At 52.1% G+C, this 14948-nt stretch overlaps 1 protein-coding gene across 1 annotated transcript in view; it reads right to left on the reverse strand.

The window, feature by feature from the left end:
• Positions 1-4027, reverse strand: part of PAK6 (p21 protein (Cdc42/Rac)-activated kinase 6) — a 38193-nt gene extending 34166 nt beyond the window's left edge. Inside the window, exon 1 of the mRNA XM_011989315.1 lies at positions 3818-4027. The gene's annotated coding sequence lies outside the window, so the exon portion shown is untranslated. The remainder of the gene's footprint in view (positions 1-3817) is intronic.
• Between the last annotated feature and the right edge of the window lie 10921 nt (positions 4028-14948).

Consider the following 14948-nt stretch of genomic DNA (forward strand, 5'->3'; position numbering starts at 1 on the left):
CTCCCGGGTTCACGCCATTCTCCTGCCTCAGCCTCCCGAGTAGCTGGGACTACAGGCGCCCGCCACCTCGCCCGGCTAGTTTTTTGTATTTCTTAGTAGAGACGGGGTTTCACCGTGTCAGCCAGGATGGTCTCGATCTCCTGACCTCGTGATCCGCTCATCTCGGCCTCCCAAAGTGCTGGGATTACAGGCTTGAGCCACCGCGCCCGGCCCCGGCATTTCTTTTTTTTGAGACAGAGTCTCGCTCTGTGGCCAGGCTGGAGTACAGTGGCGCGATCTCAGCTCACTGCAAGCTCCGCCTCCTGGGTTCAAGCGATTCCCCTGCCTCAGCCTCCTGGGTAGCTGGGACTACAGGCATGCACCACCACACCCAGCTAATTTTTTGTATTTTTTGGTAGAGATGGGGTTTCACCATGTTGGCCAGGATGGTCTTGATCTCTTGACCTCGTGATCTGCCCACCTCAGCCTCCCAAAGTGCTGGGATTACAGGCGTGAACCACAGCGCCTGGCCCACGATTACTAGGCATTTCTAAACCACTTGCCAGGGTGGTCCGGAGCCTGCCGTGGCCCGGTCTGGCCCCTCTGCCTGCCGCATCGCCAAGTGTAGGCTTTAGATGGGATGCAGCAGAACGCGGTTCCTCATGGAGTTAGGGCCAGCATGTGAAAAAAGCTTCCAGGCCCCAAAAGGCGTAGGGCCAGGGCCACAGCTGGGCTCTGGATCCCTTCACCAGGGGCAGCCCACTTCAAGTCCTCAAGATCTCCCAGTCTAGACCCCAGAAGGAGGAGTCTCAAGTTATTCCTTAGGAAGTCTCAGTGGACAAACAATGTGCTATTTTGGGAAAAAATAGACCTGGCATGATTGTTTCTTCCCAGCTTTCCTGGGCATTCTGAGAGCTTTTGTTTCTCCTCAGAGGAGAGTTCTTTCAAAGTTACCTCCTCCGTGAAGCCTTTCCTGATTCCCCTGAACAAGGTATGGTCTCTCCTGGCACTTTGTTCCTCTGACACCAGTTATCATCACAGTGATAATAGTTATCTCTTGCTGAACATGTACGTACGTGCCAGTCATGCCGTTCAGAGCATTCACTTACTATCTTATTTAATCCTCTCAACAACCCTAACTCATAGGTACTATAATTATCTCTGTTGAACAGGAGAGGAAATTGAGACCCAGAGACATGAAATAACTTGCCCGAGTCACCAGGAAGAGGCAGCACCGGGCCTGAGGCTCATGCTGCTGACTTCATGTTAACCAACCACCGTCCTGCCTCTTCCCGCCCTGGTCTGTCTCCCCCAGCCTTCACCTCCTCCTGCAACTGCAGATAGAAGCTGCTTCTTCCTTTGTTTGTCATTCTCAAGTTATCTGTTTTGTCCATCTTTATAAAGTTCTATGTTAAGAACCATCGCCCAGTGTTGGTGTAAATGTATAAATTATCTGGGCTGGATGGGTCATGGCTGCCAAGTTCAGCGATGAGTCTGGGACACAGAGTGGGCAAAAGGACGAAGCCACCCGGGGGCTGATCGTGGTTTTGTGGCTCCGCTTGTTTCTGGTGCAGTTGGCCCCACGCTCAGCTCAGCTTTCCTCTCCACTGCTCTGCTCCAGGGCTATAAGCATCCCCAGGGCAAGAGCTCTGTCCTGCCTGGTCCACCCCCTCTTCCTGCCACCAGTGCTTGCACCTAGTAGGCAGGCCATGGCTGTCATCTGCTTGGCAGCCTGTGCGTCAGAACAAGGTGTGGCCTGGACCCCACACCCTGCCAGGAAAAGACACGGTCCCCTTTATCTCACACCTCACTCTTCTCGCCTTAGCCCGTCCTGGGCCCTAGGGCTGAGCTCTCAGAAGGGGGCAGCTTCCCAGGCCCAGGCAGACCGCTCGCCCTGGGCAGGAGGGCCAGCCTTGGCTTCAGCAAGTTGGGAACTCATTCTGCCCTCAGAAGCTTCCATTTGCTGCTCCACCCCAACCTGCTGGCTAGTCCACCAAGCTCTCTCCTTGAGGCCCGCTAGGTGCAGGCAGCCAGATGCCTCCTGATGAGCTTTACTGGCATCCTTCCTGCTGCTCAGGTCTCAGGCACTGCTTCCGCAGCCCGGGCCTTCCTGCTCAGGGCGACGAGGGCATCTTATGGGAAGGACCTTCTGCTTCAGTCCACAGGACGGCCTCCCATGAGTCCTTCCTGCCTTCCGCACCCAGGACACTGTGCAGTGGGCATCTCTGGGCCATTTGGGTGAGGAATTCAGTCTTTCAGTGTCTCAGCCTCTTCCCTGCCCAGTCCCCTATGCAGGGGGCCTCTCCCACAGAAGTGGGCTGGCATAACAAGGCCAGCTGTCTGGAGTCCGCCCTGAGCCCTCAGGACCCCAGGCGCCTTTTCCTCTCCTGCCCAGCCTGCCCTGGCCCGTACTCTCTGCTCCCCCCGGCCCAGCCTGCTGCCCGCTGCTGGCCTGCTGTCTGCCTGGTGCTCAACAGCCTCGGCCCCTCTGCCCCCAACTGGGCAGCAGCCCCTGCTCAGCTCTGCATTCGTGGAAGACTCCTAGGCACAGAGTCACCTTTTGTGAGGCAGCAGGAGATACCCCCACAGCTGGGTCATTCTCCTCATCCGGGAGCCAGGTGTGGGAATTCACTGGCGTGAGAGACACTTACGGGTTCCTCCCGACTCCGAGTGCATGTGCTCCTCCGGGACAGGGAACTTTTTGGTCATCCTTAGGAGTTGTGCAGAGTGGGCTTTCCTTGGCTGGAGACCCCACCCACTGCATCCTCCCTGTGTCTGGCAAGTCTGGGAGGGCTTCGGTTTGTCCTCGGGGCGCTGGACAGGCCGTGCAGCCCCCACACTCCCCATCTCAGGTGCACAGAGCTTCCATCCAAATCAACTGCTCCCAGAAGGCCTTGCCTCTGGCGCTGACCCTTCCCTGACCAGGCGCTCTGCTCACTAGGGCTCCCAGGTACCACCTCCAAGCCTGGCCAGGACAACCGCCAGGGAAGTCTGCCTGCAGAGGAGACTCCTTGCTTGCCCCAAAGGCCTCAACCCCAGCTCGATGAGCTCCCGTGGGGCTGAGTCCCAGGCCCACCAGGGCTGGGGGCCACACGGCTCCTAAGCTCATCCTCTCCTCCTGCAGCCCAGTTCCCACCAGAACCAGCCTCAGGAAGACCGCAAGCAGAACCGCGCAGACCTCTTGGTGTATGATGCCAGGCAAAGGACAACTGGAGACCGCAGGACATTAGCCTTGCTTCCTGGTGGGGCCCAGTGCTTTATAAACCCGAGCTCACTGGGCCTGATGTCCCCGAAACTGACCAGGTCATCCACCCTGCAGCAGGGGTGGGGAGCCCAAGGCCTGTGAGGAGTGACCGTGCTCGGCCAGGCAGCTCCCCGAACCTGCCCTGACACTGAGTTTCAGAGTCAGAATCTGTGCCAGGTGAAACCCAGCAAAAGGGTGTGACTTGGAGCCTGGAACCCAGCAGTGCTCCCTAAATATTTGTGGAATGAATACACAAGGGAAATGTCCCAGAGGCGGTAAAGTGAGAGGGGCCTGGTATAGGGGCGTCCTGGTGACACTGGGTTGGCCCAGAAGGGGCAGGAAGTACATGCAGGAACAGCAGAAACAAGCACCTCTCCCTCTAGCTAGGCAGCCAGCGTCTAGCTGGGATTGGACTGTTTCACAGTCAATCTGGAAAGAGGGCGGCAGGTCGGGTTGGGAGTGGAGCTCCTTGACCCAGGAAGCCACAGCTGTGGAGTTAGCCTCCCTGTCCCAGGTGGGAGGCAGCCTGGACACCTTAGCATCCCCGTCCCTAGCCCAGGAATCCGGAGCATGCAGCGGCAGGGGGAACCTTACCGTGGCCGCTCCTTCTGGGCAGTGGGGCCCCGCGTTCTCCACTGCAGGCTGGTGCTTGTTTCTAGCCCAGGAAGCGGCACTCCCTTCAGGCAAAATAGAAAAAAAAAAAAGGAAAAGAAAACCTCAGTGCTTTTTTCACCCAGCCTCTTCTCCTGAAGGCTCCTGGTTGGTGTTGTCCTGCCTCTGTGGGCACAGAGCTTCCCTCCCTCTGGCAGCTTACTCACTGGTGCCTGCAAAGCTGCCAGCTGTGTGGGGGAGGTGAGACCTCCCCCCTCCTGACACACACTGGGGCATGCCCTGTGGGGACCAGGGGCTTGAGGGTGGCACCCGCTGGGTCCTGATCGTGGGGAAGCCGTGCCCTGGCCAGCACCCTTCTCACTGAATGGTGTCCCTGTGAGCTCAGCAGAGACGCACATGGGTGCTGACTGGCCCTGCCTGAGAGAGTGACAAGGTTCTTGGTAGGAAGCTGTTTCCTTGGTACCCAGACCTGCCAGAATGAAGGGGCAGCCCAACCCCCTAGTGATGGGCTCTCACCCTGGCCAGCCCCTCCGGAAGGCTTCCTACCTGGGCATGTTGCTGTGTCTCGGTCCTGTGCACCCAGACAGGGCCTGGGCCTGCCGGGGCTGGCAGCTGCTCGTCACCCTGCTTAGGCCGTGTGTCTGGCGTCCCCTCTCCCTGATGCCCATCTCAGGGCCTACGCCCACCCAGCATCAGTTAGGATAAACTGCTGTCAGGCCCCCGGCCAGCTCTGCTGGACCCAGCTGCTGTCCCCAGCACACACACTGGCTTACACACTCTCGCACTCACACACACGTGGGTCCACGCCCAGCATAGAGCCACCTACCTGCCCAGGCCAGCCTAAGCCAATCCAGCCTCGCTCTCCAAATGCCACTCCGACCCCAGAAGCCACTCCTTTACAGAAACATCCCCGTGGGAGATGAGTTCAGAGCCAGCCCGGGAGGACTCCAGTCAGCTCGGACAAGACTGCCCTTCTGTCCTTACACCTCCAGAGGACACACACAGGCAGCCTGACCACCATATCTGCTATTGCACTCTGCCTGCTGCCACGGCCCCCCGGGCACCTCTGGCCCCCACAGCGTCTTCCATATCTTTAGCGGGTGGCAGCAGACTCACAGCAAGTCCCATCTTCCTGGAGCCCAGGGTAGGGAGGGGAGAGCTAGAAGGGGCGGGACTCAGGTGCAGCTCCAAGTTTCCAGCTCCCAAAATAATCAGATGCAAAGGAGAAGCAAGAACAGCTCCAGGCGGGCGGTGACTCAGTGCTAGTGGGCCGGCTTAGTCACCTGGATGGCTGCTGGCGGCTCCTGGTACATCAGGACGGGAGCAGCGCCCTCCCCCACCTGCCTGGACAGTGGCTGTCTCCAGAGTGTGGCCGCGGAGCCCAGCGCCCAGGGCTGCCTGTCAGGCGAGGCCGCTCCACCCCGCTCCCGCCCATCAGGGCCCGGCGGCCCCGGCTGCGGCGCGCCCCTCCTCCACCGTGCGCCCCGGCTCACTTTGGGATTTCTCCATTAAATCCTCAGGCAGCGACCTGCTCGTTTGGGGCGCCGAGCTGCTCCAACGTTGCTTGGCAATTTTGATATCGTCGGGGGTTGCCATGGGGAGGAAGGTGATGTCATTGACACAAAAAAACCCACGGAATTTACAAATCAGCTGGGGCTGGAGCTATTTATAAAAACACGTTTTTCTCTGCCTTTCTTTGCTGAAGGGGAGGAGGAGGAAGGGCTGCCTGCGGGCTCAGGGTGAGCCTCCCTGCTGTCCTCCCTACCCTTGCCCTAGAGAAGCCAGACCTCCTTGGCTCACCCCACCCCCACCCCCCAGAACTTGGAGCTGCGCATTCAGACCTGGCAGGTGCTGGCCTCAGCTGGTTTTGCTTCGAAGGCTGAGAGTGGCACATGGGATGTAAGGCAGGGCCGGTGCCGGCTTCCTGGGTTGGCAGGAACCAGAAACCAGTTACTTAACTGGGTCCCTTTATTTCACTGCCCCTGGTCAAAAACAGAGGCATTTGCTGGTGAGGCAGCTTGAGCTCCTTGATGCGCCCCCCTACCCGCTCCCCGGAGCGCCAGGTGGAGCCCAGATTTCCACAGTGCCCTTCCCATTCCTAGCCTCAGTGTCTCCTCCGCTGGCTCCTTTTCTTCTCTCAGTGTCCAATCGTGGGCTGCCCAAGCTCCAGGCTTGGTCCCCTGCTCATCTCTCCCCACATTCAGCCACCACTCCGTCAAAACACCTTTTTTCTGTGGCTTTGACCATTACCCGGGCAAACGCTGGCCCCAAAACCCATTTTGTGCCTGCCCCACTTCGGGCGCCACCTCTGATGGCCCAGCTCCCACTGCCAGGACCCACTGGCTATTGACAGCCAGAGGGAAGCCTGGGAGTTCTTGACTCTTTCCGTCCCCCAGTCCCTTATATCCAAGGTGGCACCTGGCTCCACATTTTATTTTTGAAAACTCTTTCTAACTTTCTTCTGTAGCGAAGTCATGCGGTGTTTGGTTAAAAGCCCAGGCTCTGAGTGTTCAGTCTTCCGCATCTGAGCTCCACTGTTGGTCAGCTGAGTGACCTTTGGCATGTTATTGAACCAACTAAACTTCAATTTCCTCATCCATAAAATGGGGATGATTTCACCTGCCTCACATGGCTGTGGGAATTAAATGAATAAAGTTTCTGGCACAGAGACTGCTCATCTTGATCCTAATAAACATTAGTTTTTATCCACCCCTCCACTGATGGCAGATTAATCTTCCCAAACCATGACCCTAGGCACCTTCTGCGCAAAGGTCTCAGGCCGCATGCTAGACATTTTGATTGAACGCAGTGTTAGATATCATGGCATTAAACATAAGAATTTCAATCTGTGGCCGGGCATGATGGCTCACGCCTGTAATCCCAGCACTTTGGGAGGCCGAGGCGGATGGATCATGAGGTCAAGAGATCGAGACCAGCCTGGCCAACATGGTGAAACCCCGTTCTACTAAAAATACAAAAATTAGCTGGGCATGGTGGCGTGTGCCTGTAATCCCAGCTACTCGGGAGGCTGAGGCAGGAGAATCGCTTGAACCCGGGAGGCGGAGGTTGCAGTGAGCCGAGTTCGCGCTGCTACACTCCAGCCTGGTGACAGAGCGAGACTCTGTCTCAAAAAAAAAAAAAAAAAAAAAAAATTCCATTTGTGGTCATCATGAAACATTTCCCTCTAACTAAGTTATCAGTTCGCTTTGAAGAGGAATGCTGTATTTTTCTTCTTTTTGTATCTCCATGTAATTTTGTGTGTAAACTTATATATAATCCACTTCTGCTCTGTCTCACTAACGAATGATCCAGGAAATGCAAACCAAAACAAAAGGGATATACCACTCCCTGCCATAATACAGTGAAAAAAAAAAAAAAAAAAGGCAGGTGGGGGAGTGAATCGGTACATTCTTCTTGGGGGGCAATTTCACAGTTTTGACCAAAATTTCAAAATGTGTATGTACTTGATCCAGCAAATGCACTTCTAGGAATCCAAGTTAAGAAATAGTTGCACATCGGCCTGAAGATATTGGTATAAGAATATTCACGGTAGCACTGTTTGTAACTGCAAAGAACTGGAAGCCACCAAAATGCGCATCAATTGGGCAGATTAATTGGGTGACAGATTAATACAGGATGATACATCCCCATGCAATGAAGTATCTGCAGCCTTAAAATGAATGAGTTTGGTCAGTCTGTATGTATGAGGAAGGATGACCACCATAGTTGAGAGAAAAGACCAGGTTGATCAATGTTAACTTGAAAATATGAGACGGCATAATCTCATATAAGTTTTTTATTTAAAGATATGTTTAAACCACAAACTGTCAATATGGTTATCCTTGGAAATAGGAGTGGTGGTGACAGGGGTCTTTCACCTTGGACTTTTTACACTCTTGCATTGTTTCAGTGAACATGTATTGTTGTATTTAAACAATACAAAATTAAAAATAAAGGAATGTATGTTTTTAAAACTAATAATAGGTCAGGCGCAGTGGCACACACCTGTAATCCCAGCACTTTCGGAGGCCGAGGCGGGTGGATCACTTGAGGTCAGGAGTTCGAGACCAGCCTGGCCAACGTGGCAAAACCTCGTCTCTACTAAAAATACAATAATTAGCAGGGTGTGGTGGTGGGCGCCTGTAATCTCAGCTACTCAGGAGGCTGAGGCAGGTGAATTGCTCGAACCCGGGAGGTGGAGTTTGCTGTGAGCAGATTGCGCCATTGCACTCCAACCTGGGCAGCAACAGAACGGGGCTCAGTCTCAAAACAAACAAACAAAACCTAATAATAGAAACCCAAGAGCTATGGAGAGTACTTAAAACTTGTATATTTGCACATTTTCTTCTACAAATTCCACTTTAAGGCAAAAATGTGGGGATGTGGAAAACACTTTTTCTTCCCTCGTGTCTTTCAATTTTCAGAAATGTTAAGAGGGAGGGCAGCATGACGATGTGAGGGCACTAAGGCAGGAGATAGAGTACATTACATTAAATTCAAACCACTATCATCTTTTTCAGATAAGAATTACCATGACTCTCTTTAAGAAATGTAACATTTCTAAGTTTCTGCCTGTTTATGAGAAGCAGGCAGAAATTCCTGAAGAAACATCAGTAATTTCATAAATCAAGAAAAATCATGTTTTCCAGATTTCTGCTATAGTAGCTAGCAGAGATAATAGCCATTTCATGAAAGGAACTGAGAGCAAAACAAACCACCTCCCCTGAATCTGCATCAGTCAGGTTCTCTGTCAGCCTGCAGAATCAAGCCCAGGACAGAAGCGATGGCAGTCCTGGGGTCTCTTAAGCATCAGGACTGACTGCACTCCCACAGATCACCCCTGCCTGGATGAGAGGTGCTCCCACCATGCTGTCCACCTAGTGCATCCTTGCAGGGAAGGAGTCTGATTGGCTGGCTCAGGTCGTATGCCTGTTTCTCAGGGAGGGTATCCTGGAGACAGTGCTTCCGTTATCACACGATATAGGGAGGAAAGTTAGGGTGCTGTTACTAAACCAAAGGGGGAATGGGTGCTGGAGAGCAAAGGGGACCAGCCAATGGTTGCCACAGCATCTCTGCCACTTTTTCTAATTATTTTCAATTCCTGAGTGTGATAATCAGCCATTGTTGATATTTGATTCCTGTCTTGTGAACCTGATGGCCTGTGCAAACTGAGACCAGTTCCTCTATTATATCATGTTTCATGACTTCCTGATTTGATGAGAGGATCTGCAAATTTAGAACCATTTTTTTTTTCCAAAGGCCGTAGAAAGGGGGCTCCACCAGCCTGCAAAGGTGGCTGCTGCTGCAGCGGGCAGGCCAGCAGATGCTTGTGTCTCTGGGCCAGTGGTGGGCCCTGGTGCTTAGCACATGGCAGGTGCTCAAGTAAACTTTGTTGAAGGAACAAATGAACATCTTTAGAGGTTCTGTGCTCTAGCCACCCTCCTTAGAATGCGTGCATCCCAGAGCTGAAAGGCACTCTAGGGACATCAGCCCTGGCCCTCCTTCTACAGGTGAGAAGACCACAGCCCCAAGAGATTAGGTGATTCAGCAAAGCCTCAGAGAAAATTAAAGGCAGTCAGGAACTCAGCTGTTCCTCCTCACAGACCCATGGAGTTCCCTTTGCTGCCGATGGCAGCCCCATGCTAGCAGCAAGCTCTGAGTGTGACAGATCTGTAATTTGGTCAAAGGCAGTGGTGGTGCTGTCACCACAGACATTTCTACCTTTGAATCTTGGCTCCTAGGGATTTGCAGCAGCGTGAATCAGCCAAGCCCGTGTCCCTACAATTTCTTAGTCTTTTACTGTGTTTTTGTTAATGGACATATACAGTACTTGCAGTCTCAAAAGTAATTTGCCTCACCTGCATCATTTTGGTGAGTTGGATTCAGCTGGAACAACTGTTTATATCAACCTTGTCCCACTGTATGGTTTTAAAAAAACCATCTGGGGATGTCTTTGGAAAGGCCATGTGGCAATGAAGTTCCAAAAATTTTCATACACCAGTGCTTCCCAAGTTTTCCTAAAGAATAATAAAAACTTCTAGAAACAAAGCCTAGGGCTCCAGTGTGTGGGTAAAATTCATTTGCTGCCAAATTTTTCTAGATCTTTAGATTCCTCCCCACACTGCACACCCGCTTGTGCTGCATGTTCAGAAGGTGCCTCACTCAGGCGTTCTGATGGGCCTGTCTCCACCCACCGACACTAGTCAGCGCCTCTCACCGCAGGGCCAGGAAGGGAGGAACAGATTCTGCCCGCCTTCCTTCCCACCATCCCAAGTCAGGGCAGGTTCCGGAAAGGAAAGGCTTGATTAATGAGGTGTTGCCACTGGAGGCCTGTATATCCCACACTCCAGAGCTGGCCTTACCTTGGCGGCACTCGTCAGCCCTGCGCCTCCAGGAAAGCTAGGCCAGAAGCAGGGGCTCTACCTTCAAGAGATTTTTCTCAAGTGCCTTCCTTGGCCGGGAGGGTACAGAGGAACAGATGCTTCCTGGACATCTGCCCCAAAGTATTGGCAGCAAAGTAGGGGATGACTCAGTGAAGTCCTGGGGTCCTCAGTGGGAGGGAAGTTTCAGGGCCTTGTCAGATAGGTCCCTTGCAAGCCCTCCCCTGTGGCCCTGCTCCTGCTGTCCTCCTGTGGGCAAGGTGTGTGGAGGATGCTGGCAGGGGCCAAGGGTGGGCACAGTAAGTGACAAGAGATTCAAGTAGCCAATGTCAGCAGACAGCCAGAGAGGGTAGCAGGAGGGCACCATTTGGCAAGGTCTTCCCTTTTTACCCAATCTCTAGTCACAAAGCTATACAAGATATGAGGGAGGGGAGCACAGACCAGAATCTCGTCAGTATTGGAAGAGGCCCTGGCAAGGGACTCTGCTGTTGACTTCTCGAACAGTTTTCCCTCAGGAGAAAGGGTTTTCAGGCTGGGCGTGGTGGCTCGCACCTTAATCCTGGCACTTTGGGAGGCCGAGGCCGGAGGATCTCTTGAGTCCAGAGGATCTCTTGAGTCCAGGAATTCGAGACCAGCCTGGGCAACAGCGAGACCTTGTCTCACAAAAAATAAACAAAATTAGCCAGGCATGGTGGTGCACATCTGTAGTCCCATCTACTTGGGAGGTTGAGGTTGCAGTGAGCTGAGATTTGGCCACTGCACTCCAGCCTGGGCAACAGAGTGAGACCCTCTCTCTCGGAAAAAATGAAGAGGGATTTTCAAGTAAGTGAACAGGGAATGCAATGCTTTTTTCCAGGACTAGGTGTATGAAATTATGAAAATACTTGATTTCACAAGATGGGGTGGCAGCAGCTGAAAACCCTTTTATGTGAAGTCTCCAACACGTCAGGCGTAGTACATCTAGGCCCTTTCCAGCTGTGATTCCATGGACTCCTCAAAACACCATGAAGTAGGTATCATTACCCCAGGTTCTACGGATAAGGAGTCTGAGGCTCAATGTGTGTACACATCTTCTCCCAAATCAGGAAGTCGCAACGCCCTGGCTTTCCTTGTGACACCACATGGCTGAGGCAGGAACTCACTGGGAGCTTTGACTTGACTTGTTTCTGGGTGACTGAATAGATGGCTGAGAGGGAGCTACTCAATCAGGGTCTGGCCACAGCCTGCTGTGACCGGGGCTGTGGGTACTGCTGCAAGGGATGTGCCTCCCTCTGTGCTGGCTGGACAGAGGCCCACACCTCAGTGGGGAGTCAGCTTTCAATCTCCAAAGGCTCAGTGGCTGGCAGCAGGCCCGGCAGAGGCCTAGCCTGTGGATGAGCCTTTCCCCAGAGCAGCGCCTATGGGAGGGGCTGGCCCATCTCTGTCAGAGCAGGAAAACGGGGAGACTACCAAAGACTGGCTGGGACTTCACTAGGGATAGGACCAAAAGCCTTTTGTCAGTGAAAGGGTCACCCCTGCAGACTCTGACCAGATGACCTTAGGAGTGGGGCTGGTCCAAGCGGCGTCTGGGTCTTGACTCTGAGGAGTTAATGGCAAAGTGAGGAGCTGCCCAGAAGCCAGTCTGAGCAGAGCTGCAAACTGTAGAGTCCCAAGTCCTGGACTCACAGGTGTGTCCTCTTTCTGGCATATGATGGGATGGGCCTCTGCCATCTCAGCCCCAGCCCACCAGGAGCAGAGCCTTCTTGACACACCTGTTTCTAGGGCTGCTGCTAAGCCTGGCAGCATAGGTGGTGCAAAGGAGCCAAAAGACACACACAGAGCAGGGGTCCCCAACCCCTGGGGTGCGGACTGGTACCGGTCTGTGGCCTGATAGGAACTGGGCTGTACAGTAGGAGGTGAGCAGCAGGCAAGCAAGCATTACTGCCTGAGCTCTGCCTCCTGCAAGTGGCATTAGATTCTCATAGGCATGCGAACCCTATTGTGAACTGTGCACGCAAGGGATCTAGGTTGAGAATTTAGTTTCACCCAAAACCATCCCCCACCACCCCTCATCTGTGGAAAAACTGTCTTCCATGAGACTGGTCCCTGGTGCCAAAAAGGTTGGGGACCGCTGACAGAGGGTTCCAAAGGTCTCTACAAAGCCTGCAGTGAAACACTATTTTTTTGAGCACGTACTTTAGATTATGTGCTGTGTTGAACTCTTGCCATACACTAACTCACTTAATCCTCACAATACAATTAACTAACCCATTCAACAAATATCTACTGAGTACCTGCTAGGTACAATGCTTTCTGCTAGGTGCTGGGGAGAACTCAGTGAGCAAGTTGAGACCCTGTCCCCATGAAATTTATAGTCTGGCTAGGAACCATCATAATCCCATTTCAGAGATGAGGCAACTAAGGCATTGTGATGTTAACTTACTTAGGTCATTAAATGACAGGACATGGGTTTGAACCCAGGTGATCTATTTCAGAGTCTAGGATGCTATTGTGTTACCAAATCCTTCCTTTTTTCTTCCCAACAACACACTACCTATATAGCAGACACTGTTGGTTACCTTTTTATAAAAGAAAAAAAAAAAAAAAAAGAATGGAGTCTTGCTCTGTCACACAGGCTGGAGTGTATTGGTGCCATCATAGCTCACAGTAACCTCAAACTCCTTGGATCAACTGATCCTCCCGCCTCAGCCTCCTGAGTAACTGGGATTACAGGTGTGAGCCGCCATGCCCGGCTTGGTTGCCTTTCTAAATCCATCTCACCTCCCTTGCTGGAAGAAACCCTGTTTATTAGAATGTACACTCCTCTCCTAACTGTGTACTCAGCGAAAGGCCCCTCCCCAGCCCCAGCCCTTAGGGGTGAATCTTAAGTTTAAACTAATCTTGGTAACGCCCTTCCCTTTGCCAGGGATTGGTGTAGGCCCAGATATGTGACAATCTGGCCAAGAGACATGTGAGGAAGCCAGCTGGGAGGGTTTTGGGAGAAAGTTTTCTTACGCTGCTCCAAGTTGTTGTGGAACTTGGAACTGTGGTAGCCAACTGAGACCCACAAGGGAACCAGTTCGAGGACAAAAGCCAACATGCTGAGGATGGAGGAATAGGAAGGTGGAAACAACTTGGGCCCTACATGAACTTCTGAGCTCCAGGTTTGCTGCTATGTGAAATAACAGATATTCTTACCCCTTAAGATATTTTGGTTGTTGTTCTGTTTTTTTTTTGGTTTTGTTTTTTTTTGCAGCTGAAAACTACCTAATATAAGCCAGCTCCAGCCCCTGTCATGCCACACTAGCCCTTACTTCAGTCTAACACATACACTGCTCCACTCCATCGGCTCCTGCTCATGGCTTCCCTTGAGATGTCCGTTTTTAACTGACTTATTTCTCTCATATATTATCTTGGCTTTTAAGTGCTGTGGCCTGTTTCTCCAAATTATAAGCTATCTGAAGGGAGTGAGCATGCCTTACATTTTGTTATATTCTTCGTGGTACCCATCATCACTGTGGAGGCCACAGTAAAACTTAATATATAGGGCCTTTTTTTTTTTTTGGAGGTAGAGTTTTGCTCTTGTTGCTCAGGCTAGAGTACAATGGCATGATCTCAGGTCACTGCAACCTCCACCTCCTGGGTTCAAGCAATTCTCTTGCTTCAGCCTCCTGAGTAACTGGGACTATAGGCATGTGCCACCATGCCCGGCTAATTTTGTATTTTTAGTAGAGACAGGGTTTCTCCATGTTGGTCAGGTTGGTCTTGAACTCCTGACCTCAGGTGATCTGCCTGCCTCGGCCTCCCAAAGTGCTGGGATTACAGGTGTGAGCCACTGCACCTGACCCTAGGGGCTTATCTTTTTTGCCACATTCCAAGATATTATTTGCTGCCCTGGAGGGCAAAAATGAACACATTTCTGTGTTCAACAAAGAGTAAAACGGGAGTCAACAGGTTGCAGCTGCAGGCCGGAGTGAATGAGAATGTCAGGCATCTCTCTCAACAGTGGCTTAGATTCACCAGTGGTTTGCACCAGCTCCTACTGCCTCCCATGTGCCTTGCCCTGGGCTGGATGCTGGGGAAACAGACACGAATCACTGCTTGCTCTAAGTCAGGGAACTTCCATGCTCACCTACTGTCTTGTGTTCATTCTCATAAGAACCCTTTGAGGTAGGAGCCGTCAGTACTAGTTTAGATGGGCAAGCAAAGGCAGTGACCTAATCAGATCAAGCAGCTGTTGAGCCCAGGTTTTCCAGTTCCTGAATTGAGTTCACAGGGCTTCCTATTATTTCCCCTTTCCTTTTTCCTATTAAGCAAGTGATCACCTTTTATTCATTGGCTCAGGTGAGGGATGTAGCACAGCATAAAATAGAAATACAGTCAGGCATTTACTTAATGACAGATACTAGCTTAATGATAAGAGATACATTCTGAGAAATGCATTGTTAGGTAGTTTCATCGTGCAAACATCAGAGTGTAGTTACACAAACTTAGATGGTATAAACCTATTGTACACCTAGGCTATATGGTGCAGGCTATTGTCCCTAGGCTACAAACCTGCAAAGCATGTTACTGTACTGAATACTGTAGGCAGCTGTGACACAAAGGTGCGCATTTGTGTATCTAAACATATTTAGGCTGCAGGCAGTTGCCCACACCTGTAATACCAGCACTTTGGGAGGCCGAGGTGGGAGGATCCCTTGAGTTCAGGAGTTTGAGACCAGCCTGGGCAACACTGTGAGATACTGTCTGTA

This window comes from Mandrillus leucophaeus, unplaced genomic scaffold (assembly GCF_000951045.1).
Source record: "Mandrillus leucophaeus isolate KB7577 unplaced genomic scaffold, Mleu.le_1.0 Scaffold35, whole genome shotgun sequence".
Lineage (NCBI taxonomy): Eukaryota > Metazoa > Chordata > Mammalia > Primates > Cercopithecidae > Mandrillus > Mandrillus leucophaeus.